Source organism: Ovis aries, chromosome 4, assembly GCF_016772045.2.
Source record: "Ovis aries strain OAR_USU_Benz2616 breed Rambouillet chromosome 4, ARS-UI_Ramb_v3.0, whole genome shotgun sequence".
Taxonomy (NCBI): domain Eukaryota; kingdom Metazoa; phylum Chordata; class Mammalia; order Artiodactyla; family Bovidae; genus Ovis; species Ovis aries.
In genome coordinates, this window is record NC_056057.1 from 36,315,595 (window position 1) to 36,327,473 (window position 11,879).

The window sequence follows — 11,879 nt, forward strand, 5'->3', positions numbered from 1 at the left end:
AATACTCTTTTTTTCTTGGACTTGGATAGAGCCAAACATAATTGCTTCACTCATCTTTACACAAAAAGGAATGCTGAAATCAGTAAACATTCTTTTTTTTTTTTCTATGTGGTAAGCCAGAAATGCAATGTGCCAATATATCCTGGGCAACACAATCGTATCAAATGGTTTCCAAAAATATAATTGATTCAGCATACTGTTAAAGTTTCTTCCAGCAATAAAATAGCATCTCTCTCCTTATGCTGGCTTTTTTACTTAAATTCTAAGTGCTTAGAGCAGAAAATATCTGCAAACATGTAACAAATATTTTCAGGGAAGCAAGGAAAACTTGATGGTTCAGAAAGCCAAGTAATATTTCTCTTACCTATGCAGACAGCCTTATGAAGATTTCTCCTGCCTAAAAATATATGCCCAAAGAACCCATAATGGAACAATGATTTAATCATAAATGATTTGTCTCTTTTAGTTACCTATAGAAAATAGCTTCAAGAGGTATAACCATAATAAAATCTTATAAGTGTTTTCAAAATGCTATACTGTGAGCTTATCACTTCATAACATTATGAGACATTAATTCTGTTTAGAGTGGAAAAAAGAATATTTAAGTGAAGAAAGTAAATACTTGACTTAATGCATTATTTAAGCACAGGTTTCCCCTGCTATCTGCAAATACAGTGTTCCTAGGAAAGTTTTTCTACACTGAAATGGCTTAAAGCAAAGAAACAATTATCTTGAGACAGACAAAATATTTTGTGCCAATGGATACACAGAATAAATTGAGATAAAGCACAGATGCCCACAGACACTGCTCAAAGCCACAGCGGCTTGATGCTGAGATGCTGTTTGTAGTTCTGGGAAGGAGCTTAGGGTGCCACTCTCCCTGCTGGGGTGCATGCTGCGTCCATAACGGCCACACTCTGCAAAACAAACACAAAACCCTATTTCGCTTTATGCCTGTTTTTTGGTAAAAGTGAAAATCCTCTTCAGATTTCTTTCAGTTAGTGAAAACAGGCATAGTTGTCCCTTGGTATCCATGGAGAATAGGGTCCAGGACCCACCTTGGATACCCAAAATTCATGAATGATAAAGTCCATTATATAAAATGATGTGATATTTGCAATATAGCCTACACACATCCTCCCTTCTACTTTAATCATCTCTAGATTACTTATAATACTGAATACAATAGCAAAATGTGTAAACAGTTGCCAATCTACAGCAAATTCAAATTTTGCTTTTTGGAACTCTCTGGAAGATTTTTAAAAAATATTTTCTATCTGCTGTTGGTTGGATCTGCAGATGTGGAACCCATGGATATGGAAGGCAGATGGTGCTAATTCAGGTCTTCCAGAAAAGCCCAGTAAAATTTCAAAAAACAGGAAATACCTGTATTTGTCCAGAAATTTGGCCAGGTTCTTCCTAATCTCTTTCTGCTTTTAAGATATTGACTTGTCAGTTCTTAACACTTTAATAAGGATTGCTTTATTTACATCAGAGCATGACTAGATTTTGTTCATGGTATTATTCAGAAACTGGAGACTTGCCTGGATCTTTAGTTTTTCCATGGTTTCTTTGCTTCCACTATTAACAGGTCATAATGAAGCCAAATGAGCCTTCTGAAATAACTACTTTCTCACTGCTTTCCTACATGCCTCATAGAATAAATGGCTTCAAGAGAGTCACATAACTTTCTTGGTGGTCTTCTGGGTTAGAATCACAAAGTGCACTTGAGTTTGCCTAATCTAGTTACAAGCCTGGTTTTCTGTCCACAATTTTTTTTGTTCACATAGCGTATTCACTTTTGTTTTTAGCCACAATTATGAATTTACTGTCATAAATAAGGTTATCTTAAGTGTACAAATAAAGTTTAAATTAATTCATGAACTTTAATTTGCATGACTGCCCTTGTGAGTACCAGTGCATATATATACACAAACTATGAAACTTTTAAAAAGAAAGGAAGACACACACACACACATTTCAACCCCAACTTATTTAATTCAGTTGCAGAGCTCCTCCAAGGCACCAAACCAGAGCTTAATAAAAAACTCATGTTGCAATCCTATAATCCACTAACACACTGTGACTTGGGAAACAGTTAAGAAGCTATGCGGCTGATATTTTTTTAATGAGGTGGCTGCATTATTTCTACATAGGATAGAATTTTTTTTTCTATGACATAAGAGGGGATTTCCCAGGTGGCACTAGTGGTAAAGAACCTGTATGCCAATGCAGGAGACATAAGAGATGTGGGTTCTATCCCTGAGTTGGAAAGATCCCCTATAGGAGAGCATGGCAACACAAGCCAGTATTCTTGCCTGCAGAATCCCATAGACAGAGGAGCCTGGAGGACTATAGTCCATAGTGTCACAAAGAGTAACCATGTTTCATGAGCAATACATCTTTATGAATAGCAAATAAGCCAGATACCTTATAGTAATAATTGCAATACTGAATTCCTCTATTTTGCTCTAAACTGATATAACTTTTTCCTGATTAGGTATAGAAACCTAACTTTACTGGAATTACATTGCTTGATTATGTTAAATTAAATCTATTACTTTCAACAAGGTATCTCATAAAGTTTCTTATGCAGGTATCACCATTGGAAATTATAGTTATATATGTATACATATCTACATATATTTGTGCGTGTGTATATATCTATATCATCATGCTTGTGTGCTCAATTGTGTCCAACTCTTTGTGACCCCATGGACTGTTAATCTGTCAGGCTCCTCAGTCCATGGGATTTTCCAGACAAGAATACTGAAGTGGATTGCCATTTCCTCCTCCAGGAGATCTTCCTGACCCAGGAATTGAACTCACATCTCCGTTTTTCCTGCATTGCTGGCGAATTCTTTACTGCTTGAGCCATAAGGGAAATTTATATATACATAAAATAAAAGAAGGCAGAGAGCCAAAGAATGGATGCCTTCACACTGTTGTGCTGGGGAAGACTCCTGAGAGTCTCTTGGACAACAAGCAGATCAAAACAGTCAATCTTAAGAGAAACTAACCCTGAATACTCATTGGAAAAACTGAGGCTGAAGCTGAAGCTCCAGTATTTTGATCACCTGATGTGAACAGTCAACTCAATGGAAAAGTCCCTGGGACTTTCCGCTGGGAAAGATTGAGGGCAGAAGGAAAAGAGGGCATCAGAGGATGAGATGGTTGGACGGCATCATCGATACAATGGATGTGAACTTGGGCAAACTTCAGGAGATGGTGAGAGACAGGGAGGCCTGGCATGCTGCAGTCCATGGGGTTGCAAAGAATCAGACATGACTGGATGAATGAACAACAAATAAAATAAAAGCACTGAAATAAAATAGATAACAATGTAAAATCTATCTAATAACTCACTATATTTTCTGGACATAGCATATTCAATACCAATTTTCCAAAGAATTAGCCCGCTCCAGAAATGTGGGGTTTTTTTTTCAGTTTTTTAGAGTTGAATTGTGGATATTTCATATAGTTTCTCAGCCATGTCACAAAGCCCTGAGCCTATTCAAATTCCTAAGATTTTTAAATAGTTTCTCATCTTAATTAAGTATATTATTTTGCTATAAGTTAAAGAAAACTTGACTGTACCTTTTGAAAATAAAAGTGGGAGTGGGGCAGGCAGGACATTTATCTGCTATTGTAGCTTATATTGCTGCAACACATTTCTTCAAACTTGCTGGCTTTAAAAAAAAAGTGCAAATTTATCAGCTTACAGGTCTGTGGGTTAGTCAATGGGCATGCATCTCATTGGGCTAAAATCAAGCTGTCAGCAAGCTGCATCTCTTTCTGGAGGCTCTAGGAAAGAATCTGTTTTGTTGACTTTTTTGGCCTCTACTGCTGTCCACATTTCTTGGGTGACGGCCCTCTCCTCCATCTTCAAAGCAAGCAATGTTACCACTTTGTGACCATTCTTCCAGAGTTACATCTGCCCCTGACTCTTCACTTCTTCCTCCCTTTTCTATTATTAAAAACTCTTGCAATTACATTAGTCCCACCAGATAATCCAGAATAAATTCTATTTTAAAGTCAGATGATTATCACCCTTACTTTTATGAGCAATGCTAATTTCCCTGTGCTATGTAACCTAACAGATTTATTGATTTCAAGGACCTGGACATACTGAGAAAGTGTTTTTCTGTCCTTGACAATCATATTCCTAAAATGCATAATGAATAGCATCAGTTTCAGATACAGCTTTATCAATAATATTTACATAAAATATATCTTCAGACCTGCAATGCAGGAGACCCTGTTTCTATTCCTGGGTCAGGAAGATCCCCTGGAGAAGGGATAGGCTACCCACTCCAGTATTCTTGGGCTTCCCTGGTGGCTCAGACAGTAAAGAATCTGCTTGCAATGTGGGAGACCTGGGTTCGATCCCTGGGTTGGGAAGATCCCCTAGAGGAAGGCATGGTAACCCACTCCAGTATTCTTGCCTGGAGAATCCCCATGGAGCCGGGCTGGTTACAGTGGATGGGATCACACAGAGTCGGACACGACTGAGCAACTAACGTATCATCAGAACCATATTTTCTTCCTAATCTCCTGGATTGCTCTCAGTTCTATTTCATTTAATATGTCAGTATGGGTGCAGCAGCATCTTTAACCCATATCCTTTCTAAGTTCTGTACTAAAGAATGTATCTTTTCCCCTAATCCAAATAAAAAATCTAAATTTACTGTCCTTGGCTTTATTGGCTTGGCTGAAGGCCTGGGTCTATTATTAATGTAGTCACTGCCCCAGGAGGTAATAAGGCTGAAGTCATGTGCCATCCTTTCTATCAGAATTACTATCAGCAGATGCCCACTGACTGAGACTGAACAAAGTTATGGATATTCAAGTGGAAACTTGAAGCTAATGTTGTAAGTACAATTAATAGATGATGGGTAGAAAAAAAAAAAAAAAAAACCGCAAAACACCAAAAACATAAAATATAAAAGTGTCAGCTACTGCCCCAGGCTACATTACACTCATTATCAACCAAGTTAAAACGGTGATAGAGGTCTACCAGAAATAAGAACACAATGCTGAAAAGCCAAACTCTTCTTTCATAGAAGACATTCTGTGTGCTCATTTAACAGCAAACCTGAGTTCTAAAGAAGAAATGTCTTCCAGATACAAATATAACCTCTTTGTCTAGTCTTATCTTCCTCATTCTCCACCTGTTCCCCTTACTCCAGCTAACCCAGACTCCTCACTGTACATACACCACTGGCAGTCCCACTTCTACCTAGACTCTGGTTCCAGTTTTAGTTTCTTAACCTGAGTCACAGTTTCTACATGGAAATAATACCGATCTTGAAAAAAAGAAAAATCTGGATCTTAGTATTGTTTTAAAATAAAAGGTGTAGTAATATGTATAACACTTATGTAAAATAGTTGCTAATACATAAGCCATATATTTATATTTATACTTTATATTTTTGCATTTCTGTGTGTGTATGAGAGAGAGTAGTTTGGAAGTTATTAAATAGGAAAAGTATAAAAGACTCCTATACTGAGATGTCTGACTCAGTCTATAACTAAAGACACAATTCACTAAACCACAAAGGCATATAACTTTTTTTTTAACTAAGTGTGGTTTTAATCTCAAATATTTGAGATAATGACTATCCATTACCTTGAGACCAATGGTTGTCACTGAATATAGTAAGATAAATGTGTGTGTGGAGTTGTCTTTACCTCTTTTTTGCCATGTATTTAAGATACATTGTACATTTAGCCTGGGACGTTTATCAAGGAAAAAAGGTTTAAAATTTAAGACATAATCAGTTTTAGATTTTGACTTGAATCTTACTGGTGAAAACTAGCATCGTACCATATTTTACAATCAATCAATTAGAAGGGAAATGATAATACTACTTCATATATCTCAATACTTTTCACTTAAAGGTCTCAAAGAGAATAAGATACTTTGCAAATAAGAATGAATGAAACCTTCAAAGTGCTCCTTTGAGTTACATAAATATTATTTCAGTCACTTAAACATCTGCAGTCCAATGGCTTGGACAGTTTAGTGACTTACTCAAGGCTACAGATTAAATCGAACACAGGGCCAAACTCCAGTTTAGTGGCTAAGCTGCCAGATTTCTACCGTGTTGTTTGTTGTTGGTTACAAAGCAAAATCCTCACTTTAAAAATGGAAGAGACATGTAGTTTTAATTTAAATCAGATTTATCAGAGACTCGACTGCTCTAGTTTCTAAAGTGCCCTTTCTTGTTCTGGATTTGTTCCACAGGTTTCTAAGATACAGTTACCCCACTCTTTGACTGCCATTTGTCTTTCCTGATTTCCTGTTAACCTTGTGGATTTTTGAAAGCATGCCTATCTCTTCCCTTGTGTCCAATGCACATGCTTCTAGTGCAAAGGAATTTACATCAAATGGGGAGGAATTCTTTCTATTCTGGAGGAGGGCTGTTGGGAGTTAACAATGAGGAGTTGGCAGAAAATCTTCTAAACTGTATATATCTTTCTTCCTCTTACAGCTCATGCCAATAAATATGTTTTTTTTTTTTTTTAAATTTCCCTGCTGTGGTGTCCTGTTCATCATCGCTGTTCTTGGGATGAACTTTCTACCACTGACATGATATACAGAGGTGTGCAGTACAGATGGGTTTAAAGGAATTCAAAAACTATGCATATTTTAGAGAATAATTTGAGAGGATTATATGTTCTATACATACACTTGAATGCAGCCAAGATTCCGAAAGGCAATATTTAGAAGTTAACACAATGAAATCAAAGGAGGAAATAGCTATACAATCAGAGATACAAAACTCAATGAAAGCTAAACATGGCTTTAAGTAATAATTTTTTAAAAGGAGAGAAAATATAAAGTTGTCTGCTATGTATTATAATTGACTTCTCATAATCTATAACCATCATTTCTTTTCTATTTAGAGGAATCTGCTATTAGAACTGTTACTGATGGTAATAACCAACTTCGAGTGGCAGTTTTATTAACCTCTTTTAAAATACTGGGAATTTTAATCCATTTAACAATGTTTGTGCACGCTAAGTTGCTTCAGTCATGTTCGATTCTTTGTGACGCTATGGAGTGTAGCCCACCTGGCTCCTATGTCCATGGGATTCTCCAGGCAAGAATACCGGAATAAGTTGCCATTTTCTCCTACAGGGAATCTTCCCCGACCCAGGGATCAAACCCATGACTCTTATGTCTCCTGCACTGGCAGGCAGGTTCTTTAACACTAGTGTCGCCTGGGAAGACCATGTTTGACACTGCTGCTGCTGCTGAGTTGCTTCAGTCGTGTCCGACTCTGTGCGACCCCATAGACGGCAGCCCATCAGGCTCCCCCGTCCCTGGGATTCTCCAGGTAAGAACACTGGAGTGGGTTGCCATTTCCTTCTCCAATGCATGAAAGCACAAAGTGAAAGTGAATTCGCTCAGTCATGTCTGACTCTTAGCGATCCCATGGACTACAGCCCACCAGGCTCCTCCGTCCATGGGATTTTCAAGGCAAGAATACTGGAGTGGGGTGCCATTGCCTTCTCCCATGTTTGACAAAGTTGTGGCCAAATAGATAGGAATCTCATCAGTGGATACAGGCAAAGAGTAGGAAGCCATAAATTAGATAGCTGGAAATAAGTGGCTTAAGGTCACAAAAGCTGACCTTCATAAAAAAATAGCAGAGTGCAAAGGGATGAGACATGTTTAAGCTTATTGTGACTTAGCTTTTGATATTTATAGGGAATTATAACTTGGTGGATAAAAATTCTAAGCTGTCATTTTTGTACTATATTAAGACAAAGAGATGTATGATAGTGTCCTTGTTTCAGTTCAGTTCAGTTCAGTCGCTCAGTCATATCTGACTCTTTGCGACCCTATGGACTGCAACAAGCCATGCTTCCCAGTCCATCACCAACTCCTGGAGCTTGCTCAAACTCATGTCCATTGAGTCAGTGATGCCATCCAACCATCTCATCCTCTGTCATCCCCTTCTCCTGCCTTCAATATTTCCCAGCATCAGGGTCTTTTCCAATGAGTCAGTTTTTTGCATCAGGTAGCCAAAGTATTGGAGCTTCAGCTTCAGCATCAGTCCTTCCAATGAATATTCAAGACTGTTTTACTTTATGATTGACTGGTTTGATCTTGAAGTCCAAGGGACCCTCAGGAGTCTTCTCCAATGCCACAACTCAAAAGCATCAATTCTTTGGCGATCAGCTTTCTTTATGGTACAACTCCCACATCCATACATGACTACTCGAGAAAACATTGCTTTGACTATACGGACCTTTGTCAGCAAAGTAATGTCTCTGCTTTTAATATGCTGTCTAGGTTTGTTATAGCTTTTCTTCTAAGGAGCAAGTGCCTTTTAATCTCATGGCTGCAGTCACCATCTGCAGTGATTTTGGAGTCCAAGAAAATAAAGTCTGTCAGTTTCCATTCTTTCCCCATCTATTTGCCATGAAGTGATGGGACTGGACACCACGATTTTAGCTTTATGAACTGAGTTTTAAGCCAGCTTTTTCACTCTCCTCTTTCACTTTCATCAAGAGGTTCTTTATCCTCTTTGCTTTCTGCCATAAGCGTGATGTCATTTGCATATCGGAAGTAATTTACATTTCCCCTGGCAATCTTGATTCCAGTTTATGCTTTATCTAGCCCGGCATTTTGCATAATGTACTCTGCATATAAGTTAAATAAGAAAGGTGACAAAATACAGCCTTTGTGTACTCCTTTCCCAATTTGGGTATGCTGTTCCTTGTCCAGTTTTAACTGTTGCTTCTTGACCTGCATACAGATTTCTCAGGATGCAGGTAAGGTGGTCTGGTATTCCCATCTCTTTCAGAATTTTCCAGTTTGTTGTGATCCATACAATCAAACTTCAGCATCATCAACGAAGCAGATGTTTTTCTGAAATTCTCTTGCCTTTTCTATGATCCAGCAGATACTGGCAATTTGATCTCTGGTTCCTCTGCTGCTGCTGCTGCTGCTGCTGCTGCTGCTGCTGCTAAGTCACTTCAGTCATGTCCGACTCAGTGCGACCCTATAGATGGCAGCCCATCACCGTCCCTGGGATTCTCCAGGCAAGAACACTGGAGCGGGTTGCCATTTCCTTCACCAATGCATGAAAGTGAAAAGTGAAAGTGAAATTGCTCAGTTGTGTCCGACTCTTAGCGACCCCATGGACTGCAGCCTACCAGGCTCCTCCATCCATGGGATTTTCCAGGCAAGAGTACTGGAGTGGGGTGCCTTCTCCAGTTCCTCTACCTTTTCTAAATCCAGTTTGAACATCTGGAAGTTCACAGTTCATGTACTGTTGAAGCCTAGCTTGGAGAATTTTGAGTATTACTTTGCTAGTATGTGAGATGAATGCAATTGTGTGGTAGTTTGAACATTCTTTGGCACTGCCTTTCTTTGGGACTGGAATGAAAAACTGGCCTTTATCCAGCCCTGTGGCCACTGCTGAGTTTTCCAAATTTGCTGACATATTGAGTGCAGCACTTTCATAGCAACATCTTTTAGAATTTGGACTGATATCCAAACTTTAGTAAGCATGTAAGAAAGTACCATGTTTTATGCTTTAGTTTTCTATTGCTATGCAACAAATTATCATAAATTTAACAACTTAAAAACAACACCAGGCGCTGCAGTGGTAAAGAATCTGCCTGCCAATATAGGAGACTCATGAAACTTGGGTTTGATTTCTGGGTCAGGAAGAAGCCCTGGAGAAGGGCATGACAACCCACTCCAGTAATTTTTGGTCTGGAGAATCCCATAGACAGAGGAGTCTGGTGGGCTACAGCCCATGGGGCCAAAAAGAATTGGACATGATTGAAGTGTCTTAGCATATAAGCATGCACATCAACCATGTATGCATCAAGATTAGGAAAGAAAAATGCATTTCATCCACTGTGAAAATGGCATTACTTGATAGATTGGTATGAACTTGGGTTTTGACATCAGACTGACTTTTTCTTTTCAACTAATGAGAATTAAAACTTTAACTCTGTCATTGCCAGGCTACATACTTTGGGCAAGGCACATCAAAGATAAATTGAAGATAATGACATCTATTTCACAAAATTTTGAGCACAGAACTGAGGATATTGAAGGTCCCGTATTAGCCCCTTCTCTCTTTTAGCTCCAGAGCTGAGTGAGACTGTTCTCACTCAGTGAGCCAGATTCTCTGGCTGTTTCTGCAGTTAAATAATACTGAAGAAGTGGAGTATGTCTGACACTGATCAGATCAAGTGCTTGGAGTGTTCACTGATGCTGATGATAAATTGTTAATTTACCATCTTAATTTAGTTCAAAAGCAAAATCCAGGAACTGATTACCCTTTTAAAATATTTATATAATTTATATGAGGTTATATGAGGTTTATATGAGGTTACATTTTTATGAGGTTACTTTAACTTTAAAACAGTATACCATTATAATTATTTTTAAAATATTGTTTTACTTAAATCAGACGCCATCGTGGCAAATTTGAGTTGCTTTTGCTAGCATGAACTCCAGAACTCCAGAATTGAAATATTTTTCTTCATTCTAGTACTGTTCATTTCATTACTTTATGAAAAGATATCCACCAAAAAAATGACTTTGGTATAGGAAAAGTATAGACAGTGCCATAATTTGGCCCTGGATGGTGTTTAATCAAAGATATTCTCATGAATATATTTTGGTCTGGTGTTGCCTACCACACTAAACAATTTCTTTTCTATAAGCTTACTCTTGAGGGAGAGGCTTCCCAGGTGGCGTTAGTGGTAAAGAATCCAATTGTTGATGCAAGTAGATGTAAAAGATGAGGGTTCAATTCCTAGGTTGGGAAGAGCCCCTGGAGGAGGGCAGGGGAAATCACTCCAGTATTCTTGCCTGGAGAATCCCAAGGACAGAGGAGCCTGGTGGGCTACAGTCTCTAGGGTCACACAGAATCGGATACGACTGAAGCAGCTTAGAACCCGAACTTTTGAGGAGCAATTAGACAGACACAATCAGGTTTCCATCAGTACCTTTTGTAACATCCTTCTTGGCTCTGAATTCATAAATAATAAAGAAAAATAAAGCCAAAATGTCTGGTTAGATAGTGACATACACAAGATAGAACTTCCCTACAAACAAAAGCATGTTTACTAATGAAAGATAAAGGCTATAAATACTTAACAGTATTTCAGACACTTTTACATTTTCCTGAATTGCTTTTGAGACATTCTGATTAGGATCAGTTGCTATGAAAGAAGAAAGATACATGGTCTTTAAAGATTCTTGAAACTCTTACATGGCAATTCTGGTCACATTTCATTAGCCATATAAGACATGGTCAAGCATAACTTCAAGTGGGTGAAGGGAGGCATTTCTACTATGTGCAGAAAAGACAACTGTAACATATTTATTAAGACCACTGTCTATCACAGTGTTGGCCTCCCCAGGTGACTCAGCAGTAAAGAATCTGACTGCAATGCAGGAGACGCCCCAGGAGATGCAAGTCTGATCCCTGGGTCAGGAAGATCCCCTGGGGAAGGAAATGACAACCCACCCCAATATTCTTGCCTGGGAAATCCCATGGACAGAGGAGCCTGGTGGCCCACAGTCCATGGGACCACAAAGAGTCAGACATAACGTAACGACTGTGCACACACACATGCATTACAGTGTTCCCTGCTGGTCCCCAAATAAGTACACCAATCTTTCAGAATGCAATATAAATTTATTCTGTCCTCCAAGGAAGGAAATCCCAAAATACAAGAGTCAAGGCACAAGCACACAGCGTGGGGTCTCTGGGTGGCATGTGATAATCTCTACATTAAGGATGATGTACAGTAGTCTCTTTATCTCACTCAGCTGTGACTTCCTTAGATCCAGAGACATATGAACATAAGATAAATTATCAGTTCCCCACACATCC